At 37.2% G+C, this 19,775-nt stretch overlaps 1 protein-coding gene across 2 annotated transcripts in view; it reads left to right on the top strand.

Moving 5' to 3' along the window:
* The window catches only part of LOC130250434 (poly(rC)-binding protein 3-like), a 485,448-nt gene that overhangs the window by 84,202 nt on the left and 381,471 nt on the right, over window positions 1–19,775 (top strand). For both annotated transcript variants that reach the window (XM_056486132.1, XM_056486131.1), the window contains exon 2: window positions 18,849–18,987. The gene's annotated coding sequence lies outside the window, so the exon portion shown is untranslated. The remainder of the gene's footprint in view (window positions 1–18,848; window positions 18,988–19,775) is intronic.

The raw sequence follows: 19,775 nt of genomic DNA, 5'->3' as shown, positions 1-19,775 counted from the left end.
TTTATATAAGCAGATCTGCTTATAAAACAACACATCTGTTTGATGTGTTGCTTGTTTCTCTGTGGAAAAGTAAATCTACTTATATCTACCTTCAAAGGAAGAAAATAAACAACTATTTTCCCCTTTCTCATTAATATAGAAGAGAATCTCTTAGTGGAGTGTGAGGGGCTTGGAACAAGATAAATGATACTTTTATTAAAATTAACTAAGCAAACCATTCTCTATAGGTTGGGTTGCATTAAAATATATTTTTCTTCCTAAAATGCAAGTGCAGTGACTCCCTAATCTAGAATTAAAATAATTTTAGGTTTTGCTGGCATATTATCAATAGACATAGAAAAAAGTTTGTTTGGTTTCTTGGGGGAAGAATCTGAAGGTGAAAAACAATGACCTGTCTGTATCTTTTCTGACAAGCAGGAGTTCACTGACTTTAGCATGTAAATCACAAACACTGCTGAGGATCACCTCTTGTCTGGGAAGAAGAGCTCAGAATGACTACAAAATTGGGTTACAGTGCAGTATTTAGAAAAATCTATCTAAATCACATTATAGGTATTCTTCTTCCCTTGTGCAGCAAAATATATTTAGAAATAATGAAAGAGAAGCTGCATTTAACCTAACATTGCCCTGCTGTGTTATCCCACATCCTGGGACCAAAGGCTAGCCTGTGTACTGCTCCCCTTTCTGTCCCTTAGTACAAAAAGGAAGGAAAGGAACAATTTCCTGGTGTTTCTCTCTGTTGTAGGAGGAGGAAGTAAGCTCAGCCCATGGAAGAAGGGTAGAACTGAATTTGAAGCAAAATTCTTGGCTAAGAGAGCATGGCATGATGTGAAGTGAGAAAAACCAAGGGTTTACACTCCAGAGCATTGAGTTATCTGCTGTAAGTACTAGCAACCAAAAAGGTATTTGTAACCGGAATATAGCAAAACACTGTGGTATGAAAACAAAGTAAGGTCAGGCAGGGAGGAAAATCTGATAATACACATAACAATTTACTTATATCTCAGACAGTGGTCTGAGCCCAGCCATGATTTCTGATAGCCATGGCCAGGTTAGCCTGCTGTCTTGCTCCAGCCTCAGGTTGCCAGAGAGGGGAAGTGCTGAAGAAAAAGCACAGCCAAACAACAAATAGCTGGGAGATCTGGGGAGCTGGGCTGTTTTCTCTTCCAAGTTTGGACAAACGTTGCACTCCCTGCCAGCGTGCTGCAGTGTTATTTCATATGGTCATTTCTTGCTGTGCACCAAGACTGGATTAAATTGTGCTAGAAACTGCAAAGAGCCAGCTCAGGAGTCAGGGAAGCAAGAGTGCTCCCACTCAGACTCTTTACTTCATATGTATCTCTGATTTATGGATCTAGTGGGGTATTGACCTTATCATGTTTGAAAACATGAAATCTCATAAGAAATGCCAGGGTACTGAATTGCAAACAGGCCAGGATGAAGTTGAATTTTAGATGCTGTAGATTTCTGTATGTATCTGGATCTTTCCTGAAAAGAGATTAGCTCCTGCAGTTACACTGGATAAAGGAACCAACCTAATGCATGTACTAAGGCATTTAACTTACACTGATCAGAATTTTATCACTTTGATATAGCAATTTTGAATATAGAAGTCTTTCAATATTCACAATATAGTGTCCTAGGTGAAATATGAAAGTAAAATAGCTAGTAATATTGCACATTACCATGCCTACATTTTCATGTGCTTCCATTTCAGGTCTGATAAACCGATTGTGTATGATCTGAATGCACCCATTGTTTTAGAGTAATCAAGCCTGATTATAATTTTCCCTTTTTGGTCTCCTTAAAAACAACCCTAAACCCAAACAAAAATTACAATTTTCTCATCTTCTGGGGTAAGATGCAAATGAACTGCTGACTCATAAGTCCTTCTGTTAGGCAGAGATTGCCAGCTTGAGAGAAAATGATGAGAGTGTAGATTTTTGCAGTTTTTGAATTTTGTGGATGCCAGTTGCTAATATGTACATAGGGTTGATATTAGTGAAAAAGTCAGTACTTTATCCTCTAGGCCTTCCATTTAAAAAATTAGCTTGTGATTAATTGCTGCATACTTCCATTACTGCAACGTAGATAGATTTTAAAAGCCATTTGACAAAAAAAATTCACCTTGGGGTATTTTAAATGCAGCAGCTGTAGAACACTCAGTAATTTTATTTTGTGTTTTATATATTCATAGTGACTGAAAAGGCAACTTGAGTTAGGATCACAGGATAATAACATCAGTTCTGTTCTTCTCCAAAGTTTGATTTTTCTGTTTGTGTTTAGGAAGCTGACAACCATATCTGAAACTCATTGATATCTGCTTATAATAGCTCATCATCTCAATGGAACAGATGAACAAACCTTTTCCACTTTGTCAAATGTATTCTAAATAACAACAAAATGGGACAAAAGATATTTGAAACTGAATTAGAATAATGCTAATCTGGTTTATTTGTTCTGAAAAAAAAGCAGTATTTAAAGAATAATTGTGATCTATTTAAATGGATCCTAATTTCAGATTAAATGATTTGTATTCTTCATTTTTCTAAAGAGTATATTTATCTATTCAAGACTTATGTAGAGTAGAAGATATAGAATATTTATTTATTCTATCACTGTCTTAATAATTTTATTTTTTTATAAGTGAGAAGAACATCTTAAAACAGTGCATGCATTCAATTTAATCTATCGATTCTAAGGTTTTCTGTCCTAGATAAAAAAAAAATCTTGTAAAATCCATTGCCCCATGCACCAATCTTTCATGGTCATTCCCATAATTTGACATTTTCTATGTTAAATCTCACCAGGTTAACATTGTTATTCAAGTGTGTGGAGTTGGATGGCTTTCTTTTTTTTTTTTCTCTTTGCATTTAAAATCCAGATAATCTGCTGGATATTCTTGTTCCAGTTCCTTGGCCTATTCAAAGAAAATACCAGAAAACACAAATATATCCCTTCTATGATGAAACCAAGGCAACTCAGAGAATATCTCTGCTGAAGTTCACAACTGACTGTCAGAAATGAAACTAAATTGATAAATTACAGTTTACAAATCCCTACAATAGAAAATTAATTTAGTGGTTTGAAATAAAGCAAATTTCAGCACCTTTAGACAATTGCTTACAATTGTCTAAAGCTGCAAAGAAAATTCTGTTTCTTTTTCGTTGAATCTACAGAGATTTTTATATAAACAAAATTGAATCCTTTCAAGAATCAGCATTTGATCACAAGAGAATGAAATGATACTTCACGATGGATCTGATAAATGAGACCTGTATATATGAACAGGCACATTGATTCACCTCTGATTTTTTTTAAGAACTCTCAAAAAACAACGTAGAAAGAAATGTAACTCTGCAATTTATTTTGGGAAGCAAGTGATTGAGCCATGTGCTGTAAGTGACTCAAATCTGGATGTTTTAATTTCTTATCAATATTTTGACAGAATGGTTGTAATGCACAGCCTTAAAATCAGTTAAAGTGCTGGGCCAGGATGCCTGTGAACACAGAAAGTCGTGTATCATCCTGAAATACTGCCCTTTGATTTTGGTACTTCACAGCAACAGTGAAATCTGGACCCATCAGAAACAGATTTTATTTTAAGTAACAATTTCAGTGGCCAGTCTTCAATGTTAGCAATATGTGAAAACCTAAGGAAATTTTGATATCAACACTTCTACCCTGCATCAGTTCAGAGAAACACTTAGAACAGGAAATTATGGCTGAAATTAAACCAGTTGATATTTTGATCCCAATGGACTGTCCTGTCCTGCACCCTTCTTTGCTATGACTGAGCAACTCAGCTACCCTTAGCTACCTGTGAGTTTGTGTGACAGGGAAAATGAACCAACCAGAGCTCTGGTGTGATGGGGCAGCATTGCAGCATCATGTTCTGACCTGTTTGCTCCCAACAAAATGCATCCAAGCTCATCTTTCACTTTTAAATGAGTCAGGTTTCCTTTGGAGGCTTTCAGTTAGAAGAAAGAAATAAACACTTAGCAAAGGCTCCTGATAAAATCTACACTTTTACTACTTTATTATTATTATTATTATTTTTAATAGGAAACTGTGCAACCTCCCTTCCAGCAGAAAGATGTAAATTGTGGATTTTAAGAAACAAATTCTGCTGCACAGCAGGTTTAGACAGGCTGCTGCAGTTGGGGCCTCAAGGCATTCTGTGGCTTCCCTGTGGTAAGCCATGGTTCTCATTTGTAAAGCCAGGAGAATTCCCACTGTTGCTGTAATCATATGCATGATCCTCCTTCCATCTCAGTGCTTGTGGCATCAGTTAAAAAAAGAAAAATAGGGCAAATGTTGGTTGTCATGTAGTCAGCTATCCAAGAGCTTAGAAACTTCATATACTGTGTGGGATTCAATTTTGTCCTCAGGAAAACCATTAAGCTTTTTTAGTGGGAATCTTAAAAACAAAATTACAACTAAGAGAAAGAAAAGAGAAAAAAATAATTAAAAAAACACCAAACCAAACAAACAATTAAAAAAAAAAAACCAACAAAAAAAACAAAACAAAACAAAAAAAACCTAAAACCAACCAACCAAACAAACAAACAAAAAAAACCAAAAAAAACCCAACCCAAACCAAAAACAAATCAAACAAAAAAACCCCCAAAACACAGGGAAAAACCAAACAACAACACAAACAACACTACCAAAACATGTCCTGATTTAGATATGGCAGTAAAGACATCAGTTTTTTGGGGTTTTTTTAGGTAAAATATTCTCATTTCTAGGTAAAATATTCTAATTTTCCCCATGAACTTCTGTTTCCCAAATATGTAAAATCCTTTCAGAAAAGGCCTGTGTTCCTCCCATGAGCCTTGCTGTTGTATAATCTCTGTGTTCTGTCACTTCTGCACTTGGTGACTTCCTGTCCAGTGTTTGATTCTGCTACTTTCCTATTAACAGCCCTTGATGGACTCGTTTTAGCATGTCTTTTTGATTCCCTTTATTCTTTTGATACTCAGAAAATATAAGTCAGTGTGTTTCACAGGTCAGTTATGTTTTGTAGGTAAAAGTACTTTGGTGTCTTTCAAGCCTTCCCTTTGAAAATTTCCTTGTATGTCCCCTTTTTCCTGCGCTGTGAGAAAGGCTGAGTATCTGCTCCCTACTTATCTTCTCTGGGTGTTTCATGATCCTGTAAACCTCAGTCTCCCCTCTTTCTGTCCTCTGTCTTTTCATTGTTGAAAAGTGCTGCTCTGCTGCTTCTTGCCTGCTGTGGAAGCTGCTTCAGAAATTCCATTGTGCCTGCTGCTCCCCCATCTAGAAGCAGGGAAAATCCTAAATGGGAAGGAGCCTCTGGAGGTCACCTGAGCCCACCTACAGCTGACAGCAGGGGTGTGGATTAAATTATCTATTGGCCAATTAGACAAGTCTTGAATTACTTCCAATAAGGGAGATTCCACAACTCCTCTAGATAACTTGTTCCAATGTTTGGTTGTCCTCACAGTGAAGAACTTTTTCCTGTCTGATGAAGTTGCCTTTTGAAGCAAGTGATGCTCATTGCTTCTTTTCCTTTTGCTGTGTCCTTGTGAAAGAGGATACATCTCTCTGACCCCTCTCCAGACATTGAGAGAATGTGATTAGACTCTCCCCTCCCTTTCAGCTGAGTAAGCTGAATTCCTTCCACCTTTCAACAGGCATCAGCTTGGTGGCCCCTCTGAACCATCTGCAGTACTTCAATGTCTCTTTTGAAGTGGAAGTCCACAACTGGACTCCAATTTTCTAATATTCGAAGTGTGACCTAGCAAATACCAAACAAAACAGTGATAAACTTTCATCTGCTGGGTTTACTTTGGCTGCTGCAGACAAGGCCCCGGGTTGGTTTCATTGCTACAGGGATGCACAGCTCAGCCAGTCAGTCCATGGCCTGGACTGCTGCTTGGGATTATTCCATCCCAGACAAAGGATCCTATAAACATCTTTATCAAATATTATGTAATTCCTGTTGGCCCAGTCTTCCAAGCTGTTGAGATCTTTGTTTGCTCTAGTGTATAAAATATACCTCCTTGTGTCTTACTCTATTTTTTCTCACAGAGTTGGGAGCATAACTCTGTGAATCAGTGCTATCATGGGGCCATGCTATTTGTTTACATTAGCATAATAATACCAAATAATAACAACAGAAATATTAATATCAATATGAATAATAATACAAAAATATTTTGATATTATGTTTGATGTTATCATTATTATTTTTAATATTTATTATTAGTCTATCAGTTTTGATTTCTATTCCTTTACACATTATCAATACTGATATAGTTGCTTTCCTGACCAACACTGAAACTGATTAGATGATTTCACTAAAATGTCCACGCTGATTTTGAGATCTGTTTCATCAACAGTAGTTAGTTCAAACCTAGTAGGGTAATTGAAGAGTAAAAAGGGCATTTTCTTCTCTATTCATGTTAATTTGAATTTATCGATCGTGAATATAATCTATTATTTTATTGTCGAGTTTTTCACCTTTGAAAAAAGAAAACTGAGATATTATATGGTTGAATATGAAATGGTGCTCTTAAAGAAAACTAAGTGTTCAGTGTTTCTGATAATGCAAGAAACAGAAGTCATTGAAAGAAATTGCAGAATTTTTAAAACATATAGAAATACTCTTATTTCTTCACTGTTTTAGCTGCTGAAAGTATGTAGGGTTTTAATGTTTATTTTAAAAATTTGTTTTAAAGTGATGTCTCAAGACTGAAAAAGGATAAAGCAGTCCAGGCTCAGAAAGTCCCAAACACAATTACAAAATTTCTTTATTTGACTGATTCTTATTGTTTTATCACCACAAATACCTGTTGTTCGCTATTTTCAAAGGCAGAGTACTGAACTTTATGTTGTGATCAAGTACAGCCACTTCCCATTATAATTCTGAAGAAAACCTTCATCAGCTGCTCAGTCCATCTGAGATTGAAGTTTCCTGAATAAATCTTTAATGTATATTTCCTTCTATTTTCAGAGGTGGTCAAGGGAAAAAAAATTGTTCTTAACGGTAAAACCCTAGAACCCTGATGAATAGCAAATGATCTGTTTTAGAGGAATTCATAATGAGAGAGTTCATTGAAAATAGCCAAAGGAATGTGCAAAGAAATGTGTTGGAAAGATCCATAAACAGCTGCTCCTGTAAAAGTGCTTGTAAGTATAGTAGTGACCAGGCTGTGTATAAGGAGCAAGCTTTTCCAAATCCACTGAAGGTTGAGATGAATACTAGATATTGACATAATTTTAAAAATAAACCCTTGGGGGAGTACACAGACTGTATTTCTGAGAAGTATATGGCTAAAATAACTAGTGATGCTTACATGACTTTGAGTTTCATTTTTGGGATGTTACACTTAGGAGATTTGCACATTGTATCTCCATTTTCTGTTTCTGCACAGCACAGCTCCATTTTTAAAATTCCCTTGTCTTTTTACAGACGTAATTCTCCTTATTTGATAGATATTTGTTGGTCATTGTTTGGTATGCTTTCCTATAAGAAGGGCTTCTGTTCTAAACTGTTTGTTGCTGTAATTTCTGACAAAGTGTCATATTTTCTTCTTCCACTAGCAAATAATTGGAAGTACATTATTGGTTGTGTGTTGGCAGATAATTCTGGAATGTAGGATGAAGAGTTCCTCTGGTTTCAGGTTTGCTTCCTTTTCTGCTTCTAGGAGTGGGGGTGGATGTGAGATGGAGAACTTTAAGCTTCTACTGCCACTGAAGGAAGAGATCCTGCCTTCCTTCCACTCAACTGCTTTATTTCTTAGCCTGTATTTTCTCTGGTGTTACCACAAGCGTTTCTGGAAGAGCCAGCGTGGGTTACACCCACAAAGGCAGCAATGCTAGCTGAGAGATCCAGGGCTACATTTGGTAGCAGCATCTGTTCATGCCAGCTTAAAGTGTTGACACTTAAGCTTAAACAGACTTTATTTGCTAATATTTGCAACATCAATGAACAGCTTTTACACTTCCAAATGGCTGTATAAATGGGTAATCACCCATATCTACATCACAGCTAATCCCTTGAAGTGGTACTGACTGACTACATAAGTTATTTTTTTTCTTTTGCCTTTGATAGAGAAATTTTTTAAAAGTGGTTTTAACAGTAGACCCTGTAAGAGCTCAAAAAGCAGTATGTTAATTTATTATTTTTCCCCATTAAGTTGCTTGAATGTTCCCCATTGAGGTGCTTGGTACTGTAGAAGTTAGCTTGTCACTAAATAAAATGGTATCAGTAAGTCCTTGTTACTGAAGAGATGGCCTGTAACTGCACATTTAAGTTAATTTTAGCAACTATTCAGACAAATTCTCACCTCCTCCCCTTCACAGATATGTTCTAATTCCCTAGGAAAAAGGCATAAAAAAGCCTGGAAATGGTGTTTGCAATTAGTGTGGCTTTCTCATATTTAAATTCTGTGTGTCTCTGCCAGATAATTGAATAAATGTGATACATTCTTTTGATCTTAGTTGAGATGATGTAGGCTGTAAATATTGTTTCGTTATCCCGTTCATGTTGACATGGGTTGCATTGTGCCACTTACAGCTTCTTTGGCACAGCTCTGGAATCAAGTGTTCAGAAGTGATTAATGACCAAGAATACACAGACCTACTGTTGAGTCTAAGAGCCCTCTAATCTCTGCTCCTGTTCCTTCCCTCAATTCCAGCATTAGTTAGTGTGGCTTTTGTGAACACAGCAGCTCTTGTCATACAGCTTGTACTGCCAGTAGTTAATGTAGTGGTAGCATAGAGCTAATGATCATTAAATTCTCAGTTTTATTAATTCTTGCTTATTATTGTATCTTTGATGCCCTTTCTCACTCTTGCAATTTTTTATTTAGTGTTTAATAGAGAAAAGGCTTTTAAACCTGTTCTACAGCCTTTTTTTTTCAGTCTTTGCACACTGTACAATAATTTAATATCCTTTGATATGTTATGCCAATTAAGTGATATGTGTGTTAACATAAATATTTAATTGTTAAAAGAGAGATCACTTTGGCCTAAAGCTTTAATTGAATTAGATGCTTTTCAGATGATTGTCAAGATTAAAGAGTCCATTATGAACATTTGCCACTGCAGGAGATTTCTGCTTATTGAAAGACAAAAGGGTAATTTCATCTAGTATTGCTGTAAACTGTACGAGTCCTTCATACTGATAAGGGAATTCTCCCTCTTTTAACCTTGATATGTACTGTAGTAATGAATTTATGAATCTTTAAATTCAGTCACATCATTAAAGTGGGGATATGATATTAACACTGCCAAGTAAATTAAAACGATGAAAATTTATCTACATAACAGCTAAAGAGATCAGAGTCAATACCAATTTGTCAATAATTATCATTGCTTTAAAAAGCAAAACTAACACAATAAAAGTAGGCAGCTACGGATCTTTACTGCATACTAACTGGAGTTTGATTAATTCCAATGACAAACTTCACATGGCAAACTGGAGTTTCAGGGAAACTAATTTTCCTTGACACTGGGCTGCTGAGGCAACTAAACTATAACTCCCACAAAATATGCTTGTGTTAATATGGAATCCAACTGTTTCACTATCAACCCAAAATATTTCTGGTTTCAGGCAAATGTTCCTGTATTGCAGTTTTTCCTAATTATGTGAACATCTTCCACAGATCAGAATCCTGGTTTTTTGATATGCTGTGGACTGTAGTCATGCATACATCTCACATTGAAAACACGTCACAGCAGTTTCCTTCAAAATATAGTACAGCTATGCATAATGCATGATAAGACTAAAGAGATGTGCAGTGTGAATCAAAGTTTTAATGTCCTAGTTTTCCAGATATTATTATCTATTCACTGTGTTTTTAAAGGAGCTCTGATTAAGAATCAGATGTCAGCTGTGACAAGCCATAAAGCCGAGTACAACTTACAGTGAGAACCTGAAAAAAACTCTCACTGAACAAGTTTTAATAGTAAACTTATTATTGGGGAACCTTGTTCTTATTTTGCCAGGAGTGGAGGACTGCATCAATAGAATCCCACTTGCTGACAACATGTTGTCACCAAAGGTCATAGAGCAAAGACACTTAAAGCACAGTAGATTTCCTCCTTGTGTCTGACACAGCTGTCCTTACTCAAATGGTTGGTCTGAATTTGCTCCTTCACATTGGTTGACCAGGTCTTCAAAAGAGCAGGTGCAAAATTCCAACCATCCTTACCACCTTGGGACATGCTCTAAAGTGACTGAGTGCTTGGCTTGACTTGAATTTTTATCTGCCCCCTTGGTCTGCAAAGCATCCAAATGTCAATCAGGCTGTTTGAATGTAAAATGCACTCAGCTTCACATGAGAAGCTTCACATCTGAGTGCAATCCTGTTGTGGGACTGGACATTCTCAGGCTAGCTGTTTTTTTCACTTACACAATATCAAGACTACTGGAGTCTACCTGAAATATTTATGCTAAATGCAGTTCTTACATAGACTTCAGGTTTGTGGACAGAGCAGGCACTCCCTGAGTTTCTTATGGTCTGGAGTAAACAGCATGAAATAGTCAACAGTGTGTCTGATGCTAAAATTATGTCTATACAAGTGAGGGAAGTCATATCTAGATTAAAATGGAAGTGAAAATCAAACACCTTGTTACTTCTGCAGGAATATTGGGAAGGTTCCCTCACTAATGGGAGAAGCTCTTCTGTTTAGCTGTAGGGCAAATGCTTGCTTAAGCAGGCAGTAGGGTATTCTCCTGTTCCTTGGTTTGTGTCCAAGATAGTGAAGGAATAGATTTGTGGAGGTGCTTTTAGGGTCCTAGTCATGTAACAAGTCTAAAATTAATTATTTTAAGTACTTAGATAATTCTATTGTCATGATGCTTCCTTTAATAAAAACTATTGACTGAGAAATGCATTATTGCATGTATTTATTGAGTCATAAGTAAAATTAATTTGATAATTTCTGTGTAATTTTAGTTGATGGTAACTGGAAAAAAAGCCAGTGCAAAACTGCTTTCTATACTTGGAATGATTGAGAACTGCTTCTGTTTTATTTAAGAATTATAAGCATCATTAAAGCAGTAGGCTAGAGGGTGCTGTTTGCCTGAGTGCTTTACTAGCCACTGGTAAGGGAGGTGATAAATTTGTACTGAAATATCATTTGAAAACCTAATACACGGGATGAGTTCTTACTGGGTTATGGATGTTCATTGATCTCTTTTCTAGCTGTATTTCTTTACTCTACTGGAGACAGTAAAAGGAGAAAAGGACTGGAAGGAGTGCAGAACATGAGGGTCAGTATGAGAAGCAGGTTGAGAAAGTGGGAAGAAATCAGACCAGAGAGGGGAAATGCAAATATTTACTTACAAATGTGTTGGTACAGATAGGAGAACAAGTGCTGTAGGACACTGCAGTAAGAGGTGCCTACAAAATAAAGGAGCAGACTCATGTAGTGAGGATGGATTAGGAAAAACAGGCACTTCTTTATTTTGTGTTTCTCACTGGTGAAGGTGGTTTTGCAGCCGTGTCTCTGTCCTTGCCAAGCAGTGCATCTGGACCTGAGGCAGAATTGACAAGAGCAAGAGGGCCAAGGAAAACCTTCCAGCTTCCCTTCCTCCTGCTGCCCTTGTCCATGCCTGCCCTGACACATGGGAGTAAAGCTGAAGGGCAAGGCATGTCCATTCACTGGAGGATATGAACCTCACACATAACAGCAACATTGTAAAGCTGGTTTTGTCAGAGAAACTGTGCAGTGGGAGCTGAGCTGGGCAAGACCACCCTACAGAGGTAGTGCAGACAAGACTCCATGTGACAGCCTGCAGAGAAGATTCCCCCAAGCCACTAAAAATGGCATTGACTTGGACATCTCCTTTACAGATGACCTAAAGCAGTCATACATAACCACAGAGTGAATTGGAGTAACCCAAGTAATGCAAAAAACACAACTCTGAAGGGAAATGGTATTTGGTATTTACAAACATTCCTACACACGTAGTTTGGTTCAACTTACCACAAACAAAGGGTTTTGTCAATAGAGTTTTTGCAAATAACTAAAAAAACCTTCTTTGTTTGCAAATTTGGAAGTCAGATAAAAATTCAGCCTTAAGCAAATTTCTTCATAGCTGTGTAGTAAAAAATGTCTGATAGCCTATAAATATGCAGTAAAGAAGCTCAGGCAGAGAGAGCACTGACCTGCACTGACAACATTTGTGTTTTTTCAAGTTACCTCTCTGTTGGCTCTGTGATTCAGTATTATGTGGATGAGATATTTGTACTAGTACACAGGAAAACCTTGAACATGGAAAATAGTACTTACTAAAATAGATAGAATTCCCAAGGGGGAAGCAGCAAAAACTACATGAGATTCATAGAATAAGGAATAACTAAAATTGCCCAATTATTTAAACTGAGGTATTTTTCTATCAATATAATATCTTGCTGAGCTTGTGGAGCATAATTTAGAGTAGGCATTTTGCCTGCAGATCATGATATAAATATTTTATATGATCTCCCACACTATTAGAATAATAGAGGTAGTGTTATTTAATCCACTCCTGGCAAAGCAGATGCTTGCCAGAATGCATAAAGCACTCAAGGACCAAAACTCAAGGTTTTGTTATTGTTAAAACTGGTTGGTAGAATGATTTATCTAAAGTTGGATTCCTCATTGTGGAACTGGATTTGATGGTGCTTGTGAGACACAATTTAAGGTTGTGTTGAAGCTTTGTTAAAAAAAAAAAAAAAGTGTTGTTGATGGAAATATTAACAATATGAGAATGAAAAAAAGCTCTTAAATGTAGGCAGGTAAAGCAAGAGCCATGTCCCAGATGGGAGGAGGGCTGGGAGAGGCTGCATGTCTACAAATTGTTTGATTTAGACTTAATAATTGTGACCACAAAAAGTGAATTTGAATACACCTCTTAAGAAGCAGTTGCAAGCAAAGAAACTACAAGCCACAGAAGAGAGCATGCAAGTGCTGCTGTATCTTTGTAGTGGTCTCAGAAGGATTTGCAAGTAAGCAGGGGCAGAGAAGTTCAAAGTTTAATAAGGCTTTTTCTAAAAACACAGCCTTTGGAGTGTCATTTCATGCCTCTCTTGACAGTCATAATTTCTGTTATTTTTTACCTGCAACACACGTTTCAGGTTTGGTATCTGATACTCCCTGACTACAGTCCTTGGGCCTGAGGTGGGTATTTGGGTGTTGCAGGATTTAGGGTAGGTGGTCCAAATACTTCTCTATCTTTGTTTTCTGCAAAGTGAATAGGAGATGAGTATTGAATGCTAATCACCAGAATTTTGCACACTTGAGCCAGCCTTTAGTAATCCGAATGTTAAAATTCTGTGGAAAACATTTAAAGCCATGTCCTTTCCCAGAGGTGACTGTGCCTAAAGCATTTCCATCATGCATAGGAAATGATGAAAAAATAACCATTGTTTGTGCATTTGTAAGTGATACACTATATCATTTTGCACTTCTGTCTATTTATGCTTTGTTTTTCATGCTTACTGTAGCTTTTATTGATGTGTTTGATAACATGGCATCAGCTGCAAGGCAGAAATGTTTATTCTGTTGGGTTTTTTTAAAAAGCTTTTCAATGTAGATTAAAAAAACTTCAGCAGCCCCTGGATGGATAGGCTTAAGCTGAAAATTTACATGTGAGTAACAAATATTATAATGCAGATGAGCCAGAAAAGGAAATTCATAATAAAGGGCAGCTCTGGCAGTGTTAATCTGACTCATGTAGATTGTGTGATGAATCATCCCATGTCACCACAAGGACTGGTGCTGCTGCTGCTGAGCACTGCCAGCAAGGGGGACAATAAAAAGTGCATGGAAGAGGGGAGGAGAGGACACACACAAGGGAAGAGGAAAGGGACAAAAGAAGAACAGCTATTTAAAACTGGACATGTCAAGCCTGGCCAGTAGTTCAAGTTATATATAATTCAGCCAATTCATTGGGTAAATCATTTCATACGCTCCATGAAATGCAATTTGCTTCCATGGCCAAGCATGACAAAGGTTTCACAGAACTGCAGTTGGCAAAGAGCTCTTCCAGATAGTTAATTCAGGGCCTGTGAGATTGCTGAAGCATCTTGTCAGAACATTAAATAATCACACTATGTCATGAGGGAATATCTAATTAAGAGTCCAATTTCTCAAGGGTCTGAGTACCTGTTTCAATGTGCCGAGAACCCTTAATTCCCACTGACAAGAGCAGCAGCTTAGGGTGCTCCCAGCAGGCATTTAATAGGATTGTGCCCTTCCTTCATTTGGCTGGGGTAAGTCCAGGCCAGTCAGGTGAAGCAACAGTAATGAAACAAGACAAGATAATGACACATAGGGTTACATTCCAGCAGGAATATTATTACTTGGAGATGCCAAAATATACCCAGGTGTGAAGTCTCTGTGAAATATGGGAAAAGATTTAAGGAAGTATTCTTAGGGGTTAAATTTGTGCCTTTGAGAAAGATCTGTCTGTATCATGCAAAAGGAGCTGCAAAAGGCAACATGAACCCTTTATTGCCCCAGACCATTATCCTTTGTGAACAAGTGACAGAGTCCCCATCCATGGTTTGGTTTCCAAGAACTTTAGTGATCTAAAGAACCCAATGAAGGTTTTCTGCCTTACAAAGGCAGGCAGGTTTTCATCTGGAGTTTGGGAAGCAGAAAGCTTGAGTAGGGGAAATGTGGGTGCTGAATTTCCCTGAGCAGCATTCTTGCTGTGACCCAAGGGATAGAACAGAATTTGAGGTGGACAGATGAGGACTTGCCAGTAAGACTTTTCCCTCCTTCTTTTATACCTGCAATTAAATAAAGGAGAAGAATGTTAGTTGCAGCCAGAAGAGAATAAACATTGAATTTTGGCTTATGATGCTCTTCTCAGAGAGGAAGGTAGAAATAGTATTCTTTTTGTTTCATCTAGAAGAACAGTTACAAAAAGGGCTAAATGAGTAGGGAGCATGGCATTATGTTAAACACTTTTGGGAGAGTGAATAGTTAAAATTAATCTTTGTGTTGTCAGGCTCTTAAGTGAGGAATGATGCATTAGACAACCTGATTTTATTTGATTTGTTGGGAAACCAGGGTTGCAATGCTGTTTCTTGAACAGAATTACAGGCTTCATTTAAAGAGAGAGGCAAAGTGCACACATCATTCTGGAGTAGATCAGCATAAGCATTTTCTATATCATGAGTAATGTTTACTGGAAGAAATCAAATTACTGTTACACAGACCATCTGTTTTCTTTACTTGCAATTGTGTAAGTGTTTTAGGACAAGCTATCCTTTTTAATCAGTTGTAAATCTCTTATGGCAAGGCACTGTTTTCTGTAATAAAATCTATTTTATGATAAATGTAAGATTTTTAAATACTGTTTTTTCCTGCATAAATATAGAGTACATATTGTTCATAACATAAAGAGTAGGAGTGTACAGCATTAGTTATTATCTGTCAAGAACTTAATTTTAGGGCTTTTTGCATAGCCATTTTTGGATATTTTTTGGATCTGCAACTCACTGGTGTTCAAGTATTATAGCAAATAACATAATGAGTAATACTGTCCATTTATAGCCCAAGAAGTTGATTCCTATCTACATTTAGTAAATGGAGTGTAATAGGGTCTCTATTTTGTAGCATGATTGCTGTGATAAAAGTGATTACTGTGGAAGATGATTGTCCATTGTCTAAATTCTTACCCTTGGAAATACTGAAGAAAACAAGGCATGGCTTATTGAAAAATGAACCTGTAGAATGACATAGTGACATTAAGGAAACTTGAATTTATGGTCCAAGAAGGAGTCAACAATGGAGTGTGATATTTACTTCATGTTTAAGGGTAGCTCATTCACAGACATAATGGTCCCATTCATTTTAGTGGGTGCTGAATTGAGCCTACTATTTTATTTTTTTATCACTGTCAGCTGTCAGCTTCCTTGATTCATGTATTGTCTTTGGGTGCACATAGGTTGCTCTTGAATTCAGGGGAAGCTGAAGGTCTGCCTCTTTAGCAAAGTCTTCTCTGATTTCAAAAGCAGCTGTGTGATTGCTTTGCCAGAATTTGCTCTGTATTGCATCAAATGACCCTGAAATAAAAGAAAGAAACAAGAACTGTAAGTAACACAACTAGAAATTCTCTGAGCAGGTTGGCTGTCCTTCTCAATGAGGTTGGCAAGCCTGAATTTCATTTGTTCAGACACTTTCAAATCAATGCTATTTTGTCTGAATAATTAAGCTGCTTACTCAGGCTTGAAAAGTGTGTGGTGCTAAATTCTTGTGCTTTTTTGGGTAAACATGAAGAGGCAAAGAGGGAGAAACAGATGGACCATGCACCTGGAAAAAATACAGTGTCTACAGTCTGGTTCCATCCCATGGTACAGTGGAAGTTTTCTGCTCAGGGTGAAATGAAGGACTACTATCAGTCCTCTTGTTTAGAGCTGGACTCAAAATCTCTATGTCCTGTGTGTTGCCACTTACTTTAAGTGAAAGGAAAAAAGCAGGACAAGGTGAATGACTTACAAAATCATACAGGTGATAGAGAGTGAAAGAAAAAACAACTGTAATTTTACCTGTCTGCATTTTTTTGTTGTTGTTGTTCAAATTCAGTATTCTTTCTTAGAGAATATCATTAAAGATGAGATACATTTTTACTTTTTATTCCCTCTGGTTTTTCTTATGTTCACCCTTATTTTATTCAGAGGGAAGAAAACTGCAGGCAAATTAAATTATGTCATTGAATCACAGCAATTTGTTTGTTAGAATAGACTTCTGGAGGGCTCTGGAGGGTATCAACAATGTCCTAGTCTAAGCAAGAAAAATTTAGATAACATCACTGACAACCTTGTTCTGCTTTATTTGGAGTATCTACAAGGATGGAGATTTGCCAGCCTCCCCCAACAACCTATTTCTCACACTCTTGTTCCCCTAGAAGCTCATCAAGTTGTTTCTCATGTTCCTCACCAGTTTCAAATCCAGCTGCTGAGGCCTGGCTTCCCCAGTTTCATCCAAGCATCCAGAATAAGAAAGTTCTGCATTGCTCCCAACCTCTTCATCCTCCATTGTCCATCTGCTGTGCCCGCACGACTTCCCACACAGTCCCACTGCACTGGGGGAGCTGTTTCCAGCAAGCAGCTTCCTCTTCTGGGCCCCTTTTGCTGTCTTGGCTTTCAGCAGACACATTTCAGCTGGAGCTGTCAAAAAAGTTGATGCAAATATTTGGTTTCTATTTTTTGGGTAATTTTCCTATTTCTGCCTTCACACTCCCAAATCATTTTCAGCAAGATACATAGAGTAAGGTGAAAGATATCAAAACAATCATACCTTCAGTATAATAGACTGAAGTCTATTCTATGAAATATAGACACTACATTTTCCAGCTGTATGGTCTGCTTTAATCCAAGAAAGGTATTTTGATATACTTACAATTATCATAGAAGACATTGGCCTAGTTGTAAGAACAGTAAATGCTAACACTACTGCAAATTATCACATTTTGATTATGAAGAAACAATTCAGCAAAATTACTTAATTTGCTTAGTGGTAAAAACAGTGGTAAACTATGAATTACTGTTGTCATAGCTACACTGTATTTTGATAGATTTGTTCATTGAACATTGCTCTATAGCAAGTATGATGCATATCTTAAATTACAATGAATTACTTATTGTAATGAATACCTTAAAATATAAATACACAACTCCGGACTCTTTAAGTGCAGTAAGTAGAGAATACTGCTGTTTATTTTAGGAATTTCCTGTGTCTGCAGTGCTGATTACATTGAAGTGGGAATCAATGACAATGTGCCATATAGGAGACTTTATTTATAGTAGCTTTATAACTGATCTAAAGTGAGACGATAGATTTTGATACCCATGACCTTTAATAGAAAACTCTCTGAAGAGTAGTTTCCAATTTTACCTCCAAAGTAACCCCAAAGTGAAAGTCCTTTGTATGTTAGGCTTTGTGAGGCAATTAAATAATGACCTAGTCTTGGTTCCTTTCTCCCTCAGTTACTCCTGTATCTTGGCTACTCAGTTGACAAAACAGAAAAAATATTCAGGGGAGCTCTACAAAGCTAGACATTCACTCATTTCTGCTTTTTATAATGTTCTAAGTTCAGAATGTGTTGAGGTCTGCATGCTTGCTTTTCTCTCCTTGACCTATTGCAGTCCAGTGGTTGTAGAGGATATGACCTGTGCTTGTGTTCCAAGGTCTCCTCTTCCAACTCTTTACCACATGTATTTTTGAAGGAAATGGAGCAGAAAAGTGACATAGATGATTATCATGCTTGGTTTTGAACTGAGCTCACTTCATGGTACAGGGAAGAAAAGAGGGAAACAGAAACGCTTGGCCACAATTTTGGAATATATTGCAGTCTGTGCAGTTCATCCTTAAAGATGAGAAGTCTATGGGTATTAAAAAAAAAAGCCATAATGTCAGTGAATAGCCTTTGTTCTGGAATTCTGTTAAAAACAGTAGAAAAAATAGCTTAGAGGATGTACAGGGAAGAGAATATATGTAGAATGGTGAGACTGAATTAGTATTTCAGAACAAATCATTGTAGCATCTGAACAATGGGAGAGAAACTGAAAGTAAATGCATCTAACTAAATGTACCTATTTGAAATGTAATCTGTTAACTAGTAGAATTAATTAAACCACTGAAAACTCTCATCACACATATTATTTCTCTACAACTAAATAGGGCAGCATAAAAAATTCTGGCCCTTACTAAACAGTAAGTCCCCCAGGCAGCTGATTTTTTAATCAGCTCTTGGGGGTATTATTCCTCAATATTGGCTGCTATTGAAGGTAGGAGGTAAGACCTACCTGAATTATGGTATGATTGGAGATTGCTGTTCCAGTGCCTTCATGGTCTCTTTATCTTCTCTGTCACAGGTCACATCTTACACCCAGAGCAAGAAAAGTAAATTTTCACTTGGATGTCCCATATCTCTAAGGAACCTGATGCATGAGTGGATTAGAGAAGATAAAGAGAGGAAAACTCCAAAGCCCTACAGATCATCTGGCTGGCAGGGTGAGTAAATGTCCTGTCATCTCAGTCATGTATTGTCAGCTACACAATGAGTGAGCTTGCCTTAAGCATTGCCTCAGGAATTATTTATCCAGTAATTGTTGAGAAAAAGAAGATCAAAATGTGTCATGTTTCCAGGACTCTGACACTGGTGCCTCACATGCATTCAGAAGTACTAAGCCAAACACCTGCTATATTTTCAGTTTAAGCATTGAACATGGATTTAATAGACAGGCAGGTCTGTATAGGGAGGAAGGGGTTAATGTGTGCTGTGCTGTTAAAGCCATTTTCAAATGTGGTAGGTAGGTGAAACAGAAATATCTATTACTGAATCAGTCCAAACCCTTCATGATTCAAAAAGAGATCCAAAGAGGACAGAAAAGAAGAAAACTCATTTTCCCAGTGCTGACTGTAATTAGATCTCTATGGATGTGGGCCTGTATTCCTTGCTTTTCCTAAGCAACTTTTTCTTGCTTACAAAACACAATAAAAAAAAAAAGAAAAATTACCTAGCTGAGAGGTAAACATGCAGTAGCCTTATGTAATAGTCAGAACCTACTTAAATGATGTCCTTTTCTTCCTGGCTTTGCCTACTTCAAAAGGTTCTAGAAGCAGAGAGTGTAGCAGGTTCTGGAGCATTTCCTCCAGTTCACAGCAGTGGATCAGGGGTTCTCTCAAATACCAACAAGCCAATTGAAGGGAATCAAGAGCCACATGTACAGAGGATGACTTATTTTTCAAAAGGATGATGCAAATAGAAACAGACGAACATTGAAGAAAATATGACCCAA

This window comes from Oenanthe melanoleuca, chromosome 2 (assembly GCF_029582105.1).
Source record: "Oenanthe melanoleuca isolate GR-GAL-2019-014 chromosome 2, OMel1.0, whole genome shotgun sequence".
Classification (NCBI taxonomy): Eukaryota; Metazoa; Chordata; class Aves; order Passeriformes; family Muscicapidae; genus Oenanthe; species Oenanthe melanoleuca.
Note: the sequence above shows the minus strand (reverse complement) of the source record. Positions and strands in the feature narration are given on the sequence as shown.